The 10,484-nt window shown below is 38.3% G+C and overlaps 1 non-coding gene across 1 annotated transcript in view; it reads left to right on the top strand.

Annotated features, from left to right (window-relative positions):
• The first annotated feature begins 942 nt into the window (after positions 1-942).
• LOC111327305 (uncharacterized) overlaps positions 943-10,484 on the top strand; it is a 35,141-nt gene continuing 25,599 nt past the window's right edge. The window contains exons 1-4 of the transcript XR_015988584.1: positions 943-1,065; positions 1,135-1,191; positions 4,443-4,499; positions 8,844-8,900. This is a non-coding gene — a transcript (uncharacterized LOC111327305). The remainder of the gene's footprint in view (positions 1,066-1,134; positions 1,192-4,442; positions 4,500-8,843; positions 8,901-10,484) is intronic.

Here is a 10,484-nt window from a genome sequence, read left to right as displayed (position 1 = left end):
CGCCTTTCATAGACAATATGGACCACACTTGGTATCTGGGCAACCAAACTCCGAGCTCGGTTGCCCAGATACCAAATGCGGTCCGACACTATTTATTTCCTCTTTAGGTTATGTCCTTTTTAGGCTAGTTTAGTGGGCGATGGTTTCATTTTCCATGTGTTATGGATAACTTCCACATTTCGGTTTCCGTTCACTCCGCTTGCTTTCGCTTTGAGAGAATATACAGAGGCGATTATCTTCCTGTACATTGATCGATTTCGTCGAATTCACAAAGTCATTTAACAGTATTGGATAGAACTGTCTGGTGGAGAACCTTGTCTGTGTGACACAAATCAGCAACGTGATCGACAGACTCGATTCAGTAATCTACTAGACGCAATCTGAAGTCAGCTTAGAAAGGTAAAAATTGTAATCGGTCAAAATGATTAGCATTTTTTCAACAAATTTAATTATTCAGTATCAAAATGTCTAGATCCATTTTTTAGCCGAACACTGAGTTCTGAGGCAGCAATTTTTACTGTGCGAACAGGATCAAAAGCGTGGAAATATTCAGTGTTGTGCATATATTTTATGCGTAAACAAACAAGGACTACAGGAAAAAGTTGCAGCAAATCCAAATTCATTCCAATATACTGCAATTTCATGCCTATAAAAAGAAATAATGCCTCTGAAAAACTTTCGTGTAGAGATCAATGCTTTTGAGATTTCTGCAACGATTTAAGCGGTGGTTAGCAAAATTCTCGTTCAACGGTAGTCTTTCCGATTGTACATAATTGTAGTAGAGAGCATTAGGCCATTAAAATCACTCAAGCTAGACTGGTGCCTTCTATCGACATACGGGCGTTAAATTAGCCTTGAAAAGAACTGCATTTTTAGTTTCATTTGTGAAGAAGATGACGTCACGGTGGCGTGATATCGATCTGCCTAGGCCTGATCTTTGCTGACGTTGCTTTCCTCGCCTTTAATACAGGATACAATCTTATATTCAGTCAATCATTCAAACGAAAAATCAGAAAAGCCTGTCTTTTACCGATTGCTGTAATGCGCAGCTGTATGCCGAGCCAGGTTATTGAAAATGTGTGTTGACGAGCATTGAGGTTTTTGTCTAATATCCAAGTTTTATGTCCTTTTTAGGCCAGCTGAGTGAGCAACGTTTCCGGTCATCTCATTTGTTTCTGGTCCAACAGTTCAGTACGTATCATCCTTTTTATTTCTCATAGCTTATCATTTTATGTTTTGAATATTTTGGAAGAGGAACACCTTTCCTTTTCCCCCTCATCAGCTGGAGCTTTTTCTGTAGACGAAAAACACGTATTGCAGAAATGGCGACTTGAATAAAGTCTTGAGTTTTAGTGTTAATTGATCTGAAGGAAGCGAGCTCTTAACGGTACGTTACACTATGAAGGAGATGACGACACAGGCGCGTGATATTAACGTGGCTGTTTGTTGACGTTCCTTTCCTCGCCTTTGATGGATAATATTTAAATACATTCAGTCAATCATTCAAACAACAAATCAGAAAAGCCAGACTTGTATGACCGGATTAGATTAATGCTCAGCTCTATGCTGAGCTAGGATATGTCCAGTTTTTAGGTCAGCTTAGTGAGCGACGTTTTTATTTTCCATGCGGTATGGATAACTTCCGCATTTCATGGTTCCCGTTCGCTCCTCTTGCTTTCGCTTTAAGAGAATTTGCAAAGGCGATTATCTACCTTCACATTGATTGATTTCGCCAAATACACAAAGTCATTCAAAAACATCGGATGGTTGTAAAAAGAAATAATGCTTCTCGAAAACTTTTATGTTGAGATCAATGCTTTTGAGATTTCTGTAACGATTTAGTCTTTCCGATTGTTCGTCATTGTATTAGAGAGCATTAGGCCGCTAAAATCACAGAAGCTAGGGACTGGTGCCTTCCCTCGACATACGGGCGTTAAATTGGCCTTGAGAAACTGCTTTTTTGGTTTCATTTGTGAAGGAGATGACGACACGGTGGCATGACATCGACCTGCCCGATCTTTGCTGGCGTTGCTTTCCTCGCCTTCAATAAAAAATATAATCTTTCACCCAGTCAATTATTAAAACGAAAAATCAGAAAAGCCAGTCTTTTACCAATTGCTGTAATGTTCAGCTGTATACTGAGCCAGGTTATTGAGAATGTGTTTTCAAACATTCATTTTTTTGTCTAATATCCAAGTTGTATGTCCTTTCATAGGCCGACTAAGTGAGCAACGTTTCCGGTCATCTCATTTGCTTCTGTTCCAACAGTTCAGTAATTGTCCTGCTTTTTATTTCTCATGGCTTATCACTTTATGATTTGAATATTTTGGAAAAGGAACGCCTTTCCTCTTCCCCGTCATCAGCTGGAGCTTTTTCTGTAATTGTTTGGGAAAATAGGGTCTAAACACAAGATGTAATTCATGGAGAACTTTCAAAAGAAGTTAAAGAAACGAACAACTGATATGACAGTCGAAGCAGAGAGTAAATGTAATTGCTGATATTCACCAAAGGAACACTCACAAGACGAAAACAAGGTCATCGATCAAAGATGTGTCATTAGGTTACTCAGTTTTCTTTATGTTACCACAGAGACTTCAGGGAAAAGAGTGCGGCAAATCCACAACCAAAAATACTGCAGTGTTACGGTTTTAAAATGTTCGATGAAATTTCTTAAGACATAAAACTGTGAAAACGAACGATAAAATCCGACGTTTCGGAGTAGTCATGACTCCATTATCAAGGAAAATATGAAAGATCATGCAAATTGCAACATATAAAGCGTTTTTGGCGCGAAGGATTAACATAAGAGGATACGAAGATCATAAAAATATTATAAAAATACTTTCGCACGAAAGGAGTCTGATTGCTCGTTAAGGTTTGGCTTTAAAAAGCATTTCGTACATTAAGCAGTCAAGTTTGTCTCTGCATTTCTTATGCACTTTGAAACGCTTTAGCAGGCTCTGGTGTATTGTCCCGTGCATGTTCTTATAGTGTTTGGCAATGGCGGGGGATTGTTGTTTATGTCCTTTTACACGATTATGTAAATGTCCGCGTATGTAACCTACATAACCCGCATCACACAGGTCACATAGAAAACCGTAAACAACACACCGCCGATTTACAATTGGTGGCTTTGGTTCCTTCACATTTAATTCTTGCTCAATTTTTCGGCTCACAAACACAGGCTGGATGGTGGTGTGTACTTTTAGGCTTAGATCCTTAAGTTGTTTCCTCACAATATCTGCTGAGGTTTGATCTTTAAATGGTAAAACCACTCGAATAGTGTCGTCTGTCTCTTGAGATGGTGAATGCAGAAAAACATTTGACTGTTTAGTGCACGAAATGCTTTTTATAAGAGCGTTAAAGCCAAATCTTAACGTGCAATCAGACTCCATTCGTGCGAAAGTATTTTTATAATATTTTTATGATCTTTGTATCCTCTTATGTTAATTCTTTGCACCAAAAACGCTTTATATGTTGCAATTTGCATGATAATTCATATTTTCCTTGATAATGGAGTCGTGACTACTCCGAAACGCAACCACACCTCATCATTCCGACACGCAAAACACTGCAACTCCACCGAACTCAGCAAACACATCTGGACACTTAAAGACAACAACATCAATTATTCCATCACCTGGCACATCCTATCTTCCCACCTGCCCTTCAACAGCTCAAGCAAATGATGCAACCTATGCCTTAAAGAGAAATTCCTAATCATCTGCCACCCAGACCCATCAACACTCAACAAGCGTAACGAACTCGTCTCTTCCTGCCGACACAGAAACAAAGCACTCCTACGCAACAGCTGACTTGACACTTTTCTCACTGCATAAACCATGTTAATTAGCAATTAGTGTAATATATAAGCGATGGTATCGCATTATTCTGCCATTAAAATCCCCTGATGAGTGGGCAACTAAGAAACAGGTCTGTAGGGATGTATATGTAGTTGTTTTTTTCCGGCTACCACACATTATACCCGCTCTACTATTTGTATCGAGCACTGTTTCACGGACACCATGTTTAATCCCTCTATATATATATATATATATATATATAATTGAGAACGGAGTGGTCAACTGAAGATTTATATATATATATATAATATATATATAAATAATTATCTATATAGATTTATATAATTAACAATTATTCCACGAGCGCGCGTTGGATATGAGATGATAGATGGCCAACGAGGCGCGTAGCGTAGCGTGATATCGATCTGCCAAGGCCTGATCTTTGCTGACGTTGCTTTCCTCGCCTTTAATACAGGATACAATCTTATATTCAGTCAATCATTCAAACGAAAAATCAGAAAAGCCTGTCTTTTACCGATTGCTGTAATGCTCAGCTGTATGCCGAGCAAGGTTATTGAAAATGAGTTTTGACGAGCATTGAGGTTTTTGTCTAATATCCAAGTTTTATGTCCTTTTTAGGCCAGCTGAGTGAGCAACGTTTCTGGTCATCTCATTTGTTTCTGGTCCAACAGTTCAGTACGTATCATCCTTTTTAATTCTCATAGCTTATCATTTTATGTTTTGAATATTTTGGAAAAGGAACACCTTTCCTTTTCCCCCTCATCAGCTGGAGCTTTTTCTGTAATTGTTTGGGAAAATACGGACTAAACACAGGATGTAATTCATATGGAGATCTTTCGAAAGCAGATCAGAGAAACGAATAATTGCTGTGACAGTCGACGCCGAGAGTAAATATAACTTGCCGATCTTTTCAAAGGAACAGAAACAAAGCAAAAACAAGGTTATCGATCAAATATGTGTCATTTGGTTACACAGTTTTCTATATGTTACCACGAGATTTCAGGGAAAAGAGTGCGACAAATCCCCAGCCAAAAATACTGCAGTGTTACGGTTGCAAAACTTTAATGCTTCTGAAAAACTGCTACGAAGAGATCAGTGCTTCCTTGCGACCGGAGAGGCAAAACGATACGACAACATTGTTGCCGGTCATGAAATTTTAATCCAGTTCTCTATATTACTCTCTTCAAAAGCCATTTTGGGATAATTTTCTAGTTCTTTTAGGAGAATGTAAGAGCATTCAATAATCAACTGATTATAGAGAAATGGCATTAAACTGAATTTCCTTTTAAAGCTTTCAGATCTAAAATCAAATTTCACAACAACCATTGTTTATCTTAACATCTTCACGCACCATTGAACAACTCGGTCCAAATTTAAAACATTTCCGCCACTGCAAGTAAATGTCGCGCGAACAATGTCCATAACGCTAATTTTGTTGAATACAAAAGATCATTGTAAAAGTTAACTTCCTCTGAAAAACTTTTAGTTTGAGATGAATGCTCTTGAGTATTCTTTGCTGTGTAAGCAGCACTTAGAATCCGTTCGACTCTCTCTTCCAACGGAAGTAATTTTCATTGTTCATGCATGATAGCTTGCTAATTGCGGGTCACCTAGGACTGTGATAATATTGTTTTGCTAACAAATAAATAAATTGAATTGAAAAAATTGAATTGAATTGAATTGAGGACATAGTGACCATTTAGCCACTGAAACTACTTTAACAACAAAGGCCGTTTTCAGTTTCAATATTATCTACAAAATAGCTGAGCAATTCTGACCGACAGACTGATCGCATTTACGAAGGAGAAGACGACACGTGGCGTGATATTAACCTGGTTGTCTGTTGTCTGTTGTAATGTGGTAACGCACCTCTACCCCCGGGGTATGGTTTTGACGAAAAACACGTATTGCAGAAATGGCGACTTGAATAAAGTCTTGAGTTTTAGTGTTAATTGATCTGAAGGAAGCGAACTCTTAAAGGTAAGTTACACTATGAAGGAGATGACGACACGGGCGCGTGATATTAACGTGGCTGTTTGTTGACGTTCCTTTCCTCGCCTTTGATGGATAATATTTAAATACATTCAGTCAATCATTCAAACAACAAATCAGAAAAGCCAGACTTGTATAACCGGATTAGATTAATGCTCAGCCCCATGCTGAGCTAGGATATGTCTAGTTTTTAGGTCAGGTTAGTGAGCGACGTTTTCATTTTCCATGCGGTATGGATAACTTCCGCATTTGACGGTTCCCGTTCGGTCCTCTTGCTTTCGCTTTAAGAGAAATTACAAAGGCGATTATCTTCATTCACATTGATTGATTTCGCCAAATACACAAAGTCATTCAAAAACATCGGATGCTTGTAAAAAGAAATAATGCTTCTCAAAAACTTTTATGTTGAGATCAATGCTTTTGAGATTTCTGTAAGGATTTAGTCTTTCCGATTGTTCGTCATTGTATTAGAGAGCATTAGGCCGCTAAAATCACAGAAGCTAGGGACTGGTGCCTTCCCTCGACATACGGGCGTTAAATTGGCCTTGAGAAACTGCTTTTTTGGTTTCATTTGTGAAGGAGATGACGACACGGTGGCATGACATCGACCTGCCCGATCTTTGCTGGCGTTGCTTTCCTCGCCTTCAATAAAAAATATAATCTTACACCCAGTCAATCATTGAAACGAAAAATCAGAAAAGCCAGTCTTTTACCAATTGCTGTAATGTTCAGCTGTATACTGAGCCAGGTTATTGAGAATGTGTTTTCAAACATTCATTTTTTTGTCTAATATCCAAGTTGTATGTCCTTTTTAGGCCCACTAAGTGAGCAACGTTTCCGGTCATCTCATTTGCTTCTGGTCCAACAGTTCAGTAATTGTCCTGCTTTTTATTTCTCATGGCTCATCACTTTATGATTTGAATATTTTGGAAAAGGAACGCCTTTCCTCTTCCCCGTCATCAGCTGGAGCTTTTTCTGTAATTGTTTAGGAAAATAGGGACGAAACACAAGATGTAATTCATGGAGAACTTTCAAAAGAAAATTAAAGAAACGAACAACTGATATGACAGTCGAAGCAGAGAGTAAATGTAATCGCTGATATTCACCAAAGGAACAATCACAAGACGAAAACAAGGTCATCGATCAAAGATGTGTCATTAGGTTACTCAGTTTTCTTTATGTTACCACAGAGACTTCAGGGAAAAGAGTGCGGCAAATCCACAACCAAAAATACTGCAGGGTTACGGTTTTAAAATGTTCGATGAAATTTCTTAAGACATAAAACTGTGAAAACGAACGATAAAATTTAACGTTTCGGAGTGGTCATGACTCCATTATCAAGGAAAATATGAAAGATCATACAAATTGCAACATATAAAGCGTTTTTGGCGCGAAGGATTAACATAAGAGGATACGAAGATCATAAAAATATTATAAAAATACTTTCGCACGAAAGGAGTCTGATTGCACGTTAAGGTTTGGCTTTAAAAAGCATTTCGTACACTAAGCAGTCAAGTTTGTTTCTGCATTTCTTATGCACTTTGAAACGCTTTAGCAGGCCCTGGTGTATTGTCCCGTGCATGTTCTTATAGTGTTTGGCAATGGCGGGGGATTGTTGTTTATGTCCTTTTACACGATTATGTAAATGTCCGCGTATGTAACCTACATAACCCGCATCACACAGGTCACATAGAAAACCGTAAACAACACACCGCTGATTTACAATTGGTGGCTTTGGTTCCTTCACATTTAATTCTTGCTCAATTTTCGGCTCACAAACACAGGCTGGATGGTGGTGTGTACTTTTAGGCTTAGATCCTTAAGTTGTTTCCTCACAATATCTGCTGAGGTTTGATCTTTAAATGGTAAAACCACCCGAATAGTGTCGTCTGTCTCTTGAGATGGTGAATGCAGAAAAAAGTTTGACTGTTTAGTGCACGAAATGCTTTTTATAAGAGCGTTAAAGCCAAATCTTAACGTGCAATCAGACTCCATTCGTGCGAAAGTATTTTTATAATATTTTTATGATCTTTGTATCCTCTTATGTTAATTCTTTGCGCCAAAAACGCTTTATATGTTGCAATTTGCATGATAATTCATATTTTCCTTGATAATGGAGTCGTGACTACTCCGAAACGCAACCATACCTCATCATTCCGACACACAAAACACCGCAACTCCACCGAACTCAGCAAACACATCTGGACACTTAAAGACAACAACATCAATTATTTTATCACCTGGCGCATCCTATCTTCCCACCTGCCCTTCAACAGCTCAAGCAAACGATGCAACCTATGCCTTAAAGAGAAATTCCTAATCATATGCCACCCAGACCCATCAACACTCAACAAGCGTAACGAACTCGTCTCTTCCTGCCGACACAGAAACAAAGCACTCCTACGCAACTGCTCAATTGGCACTTTTCACACTGCATAAACCATGTTAATTAGCAATTAGTGTAATATATAAGCGATGGTATCGCATTATTCTGCCATTAAAATCCCCTGATGAGTGGGCAACTACGAAACAGGTCTGTAGGGATGTATATGTAGTTGTTTTTTCCGACTACCACACATTATACCCGCTCTACTATTTGTATCGAGCACTGTTTCACGGACACCAAGTTTAATCCCTTTATATATATATATAATTGAGAACGGAGTGGTCAACTGAAGATTTATATATATATATAATATATATATAAATAATTATCTATATAGATTTATATAATTAACAATTATTCCACGAGCGCGCGTTGGATATGAGATGATAGATGGCCAACGAGGCGCGTAGCGTAGGGTGATATCGATCTGCCTAGGCCTGATCTTTGCTGACGTTGCTTTCCTCGCCTTTAATACAGGATACAATCTTATATTCAGTCAATCATTCAAACGAAAAATCAGAAAAGCCTGTCTTTTACCGATTGCTGTAATGCTCAGCTGTATGCCGAGCAAGGTTATTGAAAATGAGTTTTGACGAGCATTGAGGTTTTTGTCTTATATCCAAGTTTTATGTCCTTTTTAGGCCAGCTGAGTGAGCAACGTTTCTGGTCATCTCATTTGTTTCTGGTCCAACAGTTCAGTACGTATCATCCTTTCTATTTCTCATAGCTTACCATTTTATGTTTTGAATATTTTGGAAAAGGAACACCTTTCCTTTTCCCCCTCATCAGCTGGAGCTTTTTCTGTAATTGTTTGGGAAAATACGGACTAAACACAGGATGTAATTCATATGGAGATCTTTCGAAAGCAGATCAGAGAAACGAATAATTGCTGTGACAGTCGACGCCGAGAGTAAATATAACTTGCCGATCTTTTCAAAGGAACAGTAACGAGGCAAAAACAAGGTTATCGATCAAATATGTGTCATTTGGTTACACAGTTTTCTATATGTTACCACGAGATTTCAGGGAAAAGAGTGCGACAAATCCCCAGCCAAAAATACTGCAGTGTTACGGTTGCAAAACTTTAATGCTTCTGAAAAACTGCTACGAAGAGATCAGTGCTTCCTTACGACCGGAGAGGCAAAACGATACGACAACATTGTTGCAGGTCATGAAATTAGGGTACTGCAATATTTTTCTTTGGATTTAACCCAACATTGACACACACGAAGGATGACATTAAAAAATAAATACTAATGGACCCAGTTGTTTGAAAACCCATCAGCACTAACTCACCAATAAAATTTTAATCCAGGTCTCTATATTACTCTCTTCAAAAACCATTTTGGGATAATTTTCTTGTTCTTTTAGGAGAATGTAAGAGCATTCAATAATCAACTGATTATAGAGAAATGGCATTAAACTGAATTTCCTTTTAAAGCTTTCAGATCTAAAATCAAATTTCACAACAACCATTGTTTATCTTAACATCTTCACGCACCATTGAACAACTCGGTCCAAATTTAAAACATTTCCGCCACTGCAAGTAAATGTCGCGCGAACAATGTTCATAACACTAATTTTGTTGAATACAAAAGATCATTGTAAAAGTTAACTTCCTCTGAAAAACTTTTAGTTTGAGATGAATGCTCTTGAGTATTCTTTGCTGTGTAAGCAGCACTTAGAATCCGTTCGACTCTCTCTTCCAACGGAAGTAATTTTCATTGTTCATGTATGAGGACATAGTGACCATTTAGCCACTGAAACTACTTTAACAACAAAGGCCGTTTTCAGTTTCACAATTATCTACAAAATAGCAGAGCATTTCTGACCGACTGACTGATCGCATTTATGAAGGAGAAGACGACACGTGGCGTGATATTAACCTGGTTCTCTGTTGCCTGTTGTAATGTGGTAACGCACCTCTACCCCCGGGTATGGTTTTCACGAAAAACACGTATTGCAGAAATGGCGACTTGAATAAAGTCTTGAGTTTTAGTGTTAATTGATCTGAAGGAAGCGAACTCTTAACGGTACGTTACACTATGAAGGAGATGACGACACGGGCGCGTGATATTAACGTGGCTGTTTGTTGACGTTCCTTTCCTCGCCTTTGATGGATAATATTTAAATACATTCAGTTAATCATTCAAACAACAAATCAGAAAAGCCAGACTTGTATAACCGGATTAGATTAATGCTCAGCCCCATGCTGAGCTAGGATATGTCCAGTTTTTAGGCCAGCTTAGTGAGCGACGTTTTCATTTTCCATGCGGTATGGA

This window comes from Stylophora pistillata, chromosome 6 (genome assembly GCF_964205215.1).
Source record: "Stylophora pistillata chromosome 6, jaStyPist1.2, whole genome shotgun sequence".
NCBI classification, from domain to species: domain Eukaryota; kingdom Metazoa; phylum Cnidaria; class Anthozoa; order Scleractinia; family Pocilloporidae; genus Stylophora; species Stylophora pistillata.
This window is presented reverse-complemented; position numbering and strand designations above follow the sequence as displayed.